This window comes from Arachis hypogaea, chromosome 14, assembly GCF_003086295.3.
Source record: "Arachis hypogaea cultivar Tifrunner chromosome 14, arahy.Tifrunner.gnm2.J5K5, whole genome shotgun sequence".
Lineage (NCBI taxonomy): Eukaryota > Viridiplantae > Streptophyta > Magnoliopsida > Fabales > Fabaceae > Arachis > Arachis hypogaea.
The window spans coordinates 42,583,045-42,590,285 of record NC_092049.1 but is presented as its reverse complement, the minus strand read 5'-3'; the positions used below and the strand labels follow the sequence as shown (position 1 = coordinate 42,590,285).

General features: G+C 41.6%; 1 non-coding gene across 1 annotated transcript; it reads right to left on the bottom strand.

Annotated features, from left to right (window-relative positions):
- Positions 1-208: 208 nt before the first annotated feature.
- Positions 209-315, bottom strand: LOC112746400 (small nucleolar RNA R71). The gene has a single exon (XR_003174286.1). It is a non-coding gene; the product is annotated as a small nucleolar RNA R71 (small nucleolar RNA).
- Positions 316-7,241: the final 6,926 nt, after the last annotated feature.

The following is a 7,241-nucleotide window of genomic DNA, read 5'->3' as shown; positions in this document are numbered from 1 at the left end:
TCAACATCTAACCACCTTCCTGAGGATATGCGATACTATGAAGTCTAATTGTGTTCATCCTGACACCTATAGACTACTTCTGTTTCCCTTCTCGCTCAAGGACAAAGCATTTAAATGGCTGGAATCCTTTCCAAAGGAGAGTTTAGCAACCTGGGAAGATGTGGTGAACAAGTTCTTGGCAAGATTCTATCCTCCTCAACGGATCAACAGGTTGAGAGCTGAGGTATAAACATTCAGGCAGCAGGATGGTGAGACTCTATATGAAGCATGGGAGAGGTTTAAAGACTTGACAAGAAGATGCCCACCAGATATGTTCAATGAATGGGTGCAGTTGCATATTTTCTATGAAGGTCTTTCATATGAATCAAAGAAGGCAGTAGACCACTCATCCGAGGGATCTCTGAACAAGAAGAAGACCATTGAAGAAGCCATAGATGTCATTGAGACTGTAGCAGAGAATGACTACTTCTATGCTTCTGAAAGAGGCAATACTAGAGGAGTGATGGAGCTGAACAATGTGGATGCACTGCTAGCTCAAAACAAGATGATTACCAAGCAATTAGCTGACCTCACCAAGAAGATGGAGGGGAATCAAGTAGCAGCAATCACCACTTCAGCAGCAACTCAAGAAGGAGTGAATGAAGAAGCAGAGGGTAATCAGGAGCAAGCCAACTACATTGGGAATTCACCTAGGCAGAATCATGACCCATACTCCAAAACGTATAATCCTGGTTGGAGGAACCACCTAAACTTTGGGTGGGGAAATCAACAAGACCAAGGCCAAGATCAGAGATGCCATAACCCCAACAACAATGCAACTCACCAACACTCCACACAGAGGTCATACCAACACCCACCCAACAACACTTCTCAACATCCATACCAAAGTCAAAATGGCCCTTCTCATCCTTCCAATCTAAACTCTCCATCATCAGAAGAAAGACTATCAAGGATTGAGACTCTACTTGAAGGAATATGCAAGGAGATTCAAGATAGTAAGATGTTTCGAGAGGAAGTGCGATCTAACCTGCAAAATCAAGATGCTGCCATCAAGAAACTTGAGATACAAATTGGCTACCTATTCCAGCAAGCTCCTGGCCATGACCTTTGCAGCAACATTGAGTCAAGGCCAAGGGAGGAGTGTCAAGCCATCACCCTCAGAAGTGGGAAGGAACTGAAGGAGACTTCCAAGCAATCACAAGAGAAAGATTCAATTGGAAAGAAGGAGGAATAAGATGAAGTTCAAGTCCCCACCTCTAACTCACATCAAAAGGAAGGAGAGCTGAAGCCATATGTTCTGAAAGTCCCATATCCTCGACAACTGAATAAGAAGGGGAGTGATAGTCAGTTGTCCAGATTTTTAGAATTCTTCAAGAAACTACAGATTAACATACCCTTTGCTGAAGCAATAGAGCAAATGCCGCTCTATGCCAAGTTCTTGAAGAAGTTGATGACCAAGAAGAGAAGCTGGAAGAACAACGATACTGTGATACTGACTGAAGAATGTAGTGCCATAATTCAGCATAAATTGCCCCAGAAAATAAAGGATCCTGGGAGCTTCCAGATTCCTTGTATTATAGGAGAAATAACAGTGGAAAAGGCTCTATGTGATCTAGGAGCCAGCATAAATCTGATGTCTGTAGCTATGATGAGAAAAATGAAGATTGAGGAGGCCAAACCAACAAAAATGGCCTTACAACTGGCAGACCGATCATTCAAGTTTCCTCACGGCATAGTGGAAGACTTGCTAGTGAAGGTAGGAGACTTTATCTTTCCAGCAAACTTTATAGTGTTGGACATGAAGGAAGGAGCTAAGGCTTCTATCATCTTGGGCAGACCATTCTTAGTTACTGCCGGAGCTGTCATCGATGTCCAAAAGGGTGAACTGACCCTTAGACTACACAATGAAACAATGATGATCAATGTGTTCAAGGCCATGAACTATCCACAGGAACCATCGGAAGAATGTATGAGGGTAGACTCACTAGAAGATGTAGTACAAGAGACTTTTGAAGAAGAAGAACTTGAGGGATTAACAGAAGAGGAGGAATCAGCATCAAGCGAAGAAGCTGCAACAGCTGAGGTTCAAGTTCAGGGCACAATAGAGGAGAAGAATGGGAAGAAAAAAGCACCCAAACTTGAACTAAAGGCACTGCCACCCACTCTCAAGTATGCATATCTAGGAGAAAACGAAAGTTATCCAGTGATCATAAATTCATCCCTCAGCCAAGAACAAGAGGAAGAGCTACTTGAAGTATTGCAAAGGCACAAAGATGCCATAGGATGGACCCTTGCTGACTTGAAGGGAATCAGTTCGGCTATATATATATGCATAAAATACTGTTGGAAGATGATGCCAAACCATCCATTTAACCCCAAAGGAGGCTGAATCCAGTCATGAAGGAAGTGGTACAGAAAGAAGTCATGAAGTTGTGGCAAGGAGGAGTGATCTATCCGATCTCAAACAGCCCATGGGTCAGCCCTGTGCAAGTTGTTCCAAAAAAAGGAGAAATCACTGTAGTCCCCGATGAGAAGAATGAACTAATCCCTACAAGGACCGTCACAGGATGGCGGATGTGCATAGACTACAGAAAACTCAACGAAGCTACACGAAAAGATCATTTCCCCTTTCCTTTCATGGATCAGATGCTGGAAAGACTTGCAGGACATTCATATTACTGTTTTCTTGATGGTTATTCAGGATATAACCAAATAGTGGTTGATTCAAGAGACCAAGAGAAAACCTCCTTCACCTGCCCATATGGAGTGTTTGCCTACAGGCGCATGCCATTTGGGCTATGCAATGCACCTGCAACTTTCCAACGCTGCATGCTTTCCATTTTTTCAGATATGATGGAAAAATTCATCAAAGTTTTTATGGATGACTTCTCAGTATTCGGAGACTCTTTTCCTAACTGCCTAGATCACCTGGCCCTGGTATTAAAAAGATGTCAAGAAACTAATTTGGTCTTGAACTGGGAGAAATGTCACTTTATGGTGACAGGAGGAATAGTTCTTGGTCATAAGATTTCTAACCAAGGCATTGAAGTGGACAGAGCCAAGGTGGAACTCATTGAAAAATTACCTCCACCAAGTGATGTCAAGGCAATTAGGAGTTTTCTAGGGCATGCTGGCTTTTACAGAAGGTTTATTAAAGATTTTTCAAAGATAGCCAAGCCCTTAAGCAATCTCCTTGTATCTGATACACCATTTATCTTTGATCAAAAGTGCATGCTGGCATTTGAAAACTTGAAAAAGAGGTTGTCCTCTGCCCCTATCATTTCCCCACCTGACTGGAACCTACCATTTGAACTGATGTGCGATGCATATGATTTCGCAATTGGGGCAGTGTTAGGACAGAAAAAAGATAACTTGGTCCATGTGATATACTATGCCAGCAAAGTCCTCAATGATACTCAAAGAAACTATACCACTACTGAAAAGGAGTTGCTGGCAATAGTTTTTGCATTTGACAAGTTTAGATCATACCTCATTGGTGCCAAAGTGATTGTCTTCACAGATCACATAGCACTTAAATATTTGTTTGCCAAGCAAGAATCAAAACTAAGACTAATAAGATGGATCTTATTGTTGCAGGAATTCAATATTGAAATCAAAGACAAGAAAGGAGTGGAGAACAAGGTAGCAGATCACCTATCCAGAATCCCTCATGATAAAGGAGGAACACATAATACAAATGTAAATGAGTTCTTCCCAGATGAGCAGTTGATGACGATTCACAGAGCACCCTGGTTTGCAAATATTGCCAATTTTAAGGCGACTGGGGCTTTACATCCAAACATCAACAAACACCAGAAAAGGAAGCTCATCAATGACGCAAAGTATTTTGTTTGGGATGAACCATATCTCTTCAAGAAGTGTTCAGATGGAATTCTGAGAAGATGTGTCTCGGAAGAAGAAGGACGAGAGGTCTTGTAGAACTGCCACAGCTCATGCTATGGAGGCCATTTTGGAGGGGACAGAACTGCAGCCAAGGTATTACAAAGTGGATTCTTTTGGCCCACCCTTTTCAAAGATGCCAAAGAACTGGTAAAGAATTGCAATGAATGTCAAAGAGCTGAAAAGTTACCCAAAGGAAATGAGATACCACAAAATTTCATCTTAGAACTGGAACTGTTTGATGTGTGGGGAATCGATTTCATGGGACCTTTCCCAACCTCATATTCAAACAAGTACATCTTGGTAGCAGTGGATTACATTTCCAAGTGGGTAGAGGCTATTGTAACCCCAACGAATGATAACAAGGTGGTCATGAACTTCCTCAGAAAGAATATCTTTAGCCGATTCGGAGTCCCACGAGCACTCATCAGTGATGGAGGGAGCCATTTTTGTAACAGACCACTAGAAGCTCTCCTCCTATGATACAGGGTGAAACACAAGATTTCCACGCCTTACCACCCCCAAACAAGTGGGCAAACTGAGATATCTAACAGAGAGCTAAAAAGGATTTTGGAAAAGACTATGGGAGCATCAAGGAAGGATTGGTCGAAGAAGCTGGATGATGCTCTTTGGGCATACAGAACGGCATTCAAAACACCAATCGGGATGTCCCCATACCAACTGGTGTATGGAAAGGCTTGTCATCTACCATTGGAGCTGGAACACAAAGCCCTCTGGGCTCTCAAGTTGCTAAATTTTGATAGCACTGCTGCTGGTGAAAAGAGGATCTTGCAGCTGCAAGAAATGGAGGAGTTCAGATCTCAAGCCTATGAAAATGCCAAGATTTATAAAGAAAAGGCAAAGAGAAGGCATGACCTCCATTTAACACCCAGAAGCTTCGAAGAAGGACAGCAAGTGCTCCTCTACAATTCCAAATTAAGACTCTTCCCTGGGAAACTCAAATCAAGGTGGTCAGGACCCTTTCTTGTTACAAAGGTCTCGCCGTATGGGCACATAGAAATCATGGAGGAAAGTTCAAAGAGGATGTTCACTGTTAACGGATAGAGGCTCAAACACTACATGGGCAACATGGGGGAAAACCCCAAAGTGAAGTATCACCTCAAGTGATGGAGGAATCGTCGAGCTAGCGACGCTAAAAGAGCGCTTCGTTGGGAGGCAACCCAACCTAAGGTAGTTTTCTTTTCATTTGCATTTTAATAAAAATCACAAGCAGTTTCCCCCGTATTGTGAGGAGCTAAGTTTGGTGTTACACACCAAAACAGTACAAGAGTGAGTGTGTAATTCTAAGTTTGGTGTTCCACCAAAGATTTTAGTTAGAATCACACTACACTCCTTCAAGGGCAAATTGCTAGATCCAACCAATCAGGGGAACCACTTAACAGTAGTTAGTTTCTAGTTGTCTTGCTGATAACAACACATGAGATTTTCTACATGCATTCAACCTGCTGTATTAGGCAAGGAACTAAGTTTGGTGTTCACACACCAAGTTAAGTTCCGAAATGCACAAGCATGCATGCATACTAACTATCTCTCAAGTGCTTTGGGGACAAGCAACTTCCAATAACTTTGCAGGGATTCAATCAATCTTTTGGAAAAACAGTGCACCATCATCCAAGGAAGTGAGGAAGGATGCAGAAACTATGGAGGATGACAACAGATGGGTAGCAGGAAGGCATCACCAAAAGGTTGTATTGTTACTTGATTCCATATGCTTGGAAATAATCAATTTGGAAGTCTGAATGTGCCCTTGATTAATAGTCACCTTTTAAGCTTAATTCACTAGAATTTGATGTTTGTTTTTGCTTAGGTCTATGCTTGCTAGTCAAGTTGCCTGTTTTCATTTTCATCTTGTTTATTGTATGCTTATCCTTTTAAGTCCAATAAAAAGAGATGTTATGAAAGACCAGAGTGATGTTCAAGTTGTGGAGCAAGTCCTTAAATTTGTGGTGTAGTAATCACTTAGCTAAGTTGGTTCACCAACAAGGTGGGAAGGCAACTATTTGTCCTGAATCATATACTTGAAACACACCCCATGAGACTAGCTAAATAATAAGATCCTAACAAGAAAAAGGAAAAGAACAATAAGAGTTGAAAAAGAAAGAAAAGTTAATAAAGAATAAGGCTAGGCACCAAGGGCTTGAAACTTGAGGGATGTGTCTGTGGTGCTCTTGTACCAAGGATCTGCTTGGATGAATAAGTTCTTAGGAGTGCTTCATCACTTGGTAACTTGGGTTAACTAACCCGGGATTATCAACTGAAAATCCACTATCAAGAGCAACCTTGCTACAGAACATTTAGTAACCCAAAGAGGTGCTGGACACCAAGACCTCAAGGAAAGAAAATAACAAACCATGTGCTTGTGGTGTGCATGTATGGGGGAGAGAGACTTGAGGGAGTAAGTCCTTAGGGGTGTTTCAACACCTAGCACCTTGAACCAATTGGTTCAGGAGTGTTGGCTGAAAGCTTATCTTAAAGAGTCGCCCCTTCACAGAACACTTAGCCTAAGGATGAAATAAACCTTGGAAAGACAAAGGGATCAATAAATAAAAGTCTCAAAGGGTGCAATCAAGTGAGTATTCCAAGGCATGATAAAGGTCTGAAAGCCAGTAAAGGAATGAACCTAAGTTGCTATGCATGAACCCCATAAAACTAAGAACATGACTTCCACAATAATGATTCATTCATCTTGTCATTTCATTCATCATTCTCTTGTTCCAGTACTTGCTTAGGGACAAGCAAGCTTTAAGTTTGGTGTTGTGATGCCAGGGCATTTTGGCCAGTTTCACTGACCTTTTCTTTATGGTTTTAAGGTAGTTTCATGCATTTTCTTAGGAAATAAGCAAGTTTTGGGTAAATAATCACTTACATCTTGATTCAAGCAAACATTGTGAATTTTACATGATTTCATGAGAATTATGCATGAATTAAAGGACAAATTAAATGATGCATGTCTCCTAACTTGGATTAGAGCTTTGATGCACTTTATTGCTTGATTTCAGGACAAAGGAAGCAAGAAAGAACCACGTTAGTAGCCACGTTAGTCTAGCTAACGTGACCACTAACGTGGAATGAAGGCTAGCTTGCAACGTTAATGAGAAAAGTGATTGCCAATAATGCCTTCGTGAGCCATCATAGCCCACGTCAGTTGCCACAATAACTATGTTAACGTGGAAGCTAACGTGGAAGAGAAGTAGAACTCCAACGTTAGTGGTAAAAGTAACTGCCACTAACGTTCCAAAAGGGGCAATTGGCCACGTTAAGAGCCACGTTAACTTAGTTAACGTGAGCTCTAACGTGGAAGAAGAAGATGATGCCAACGT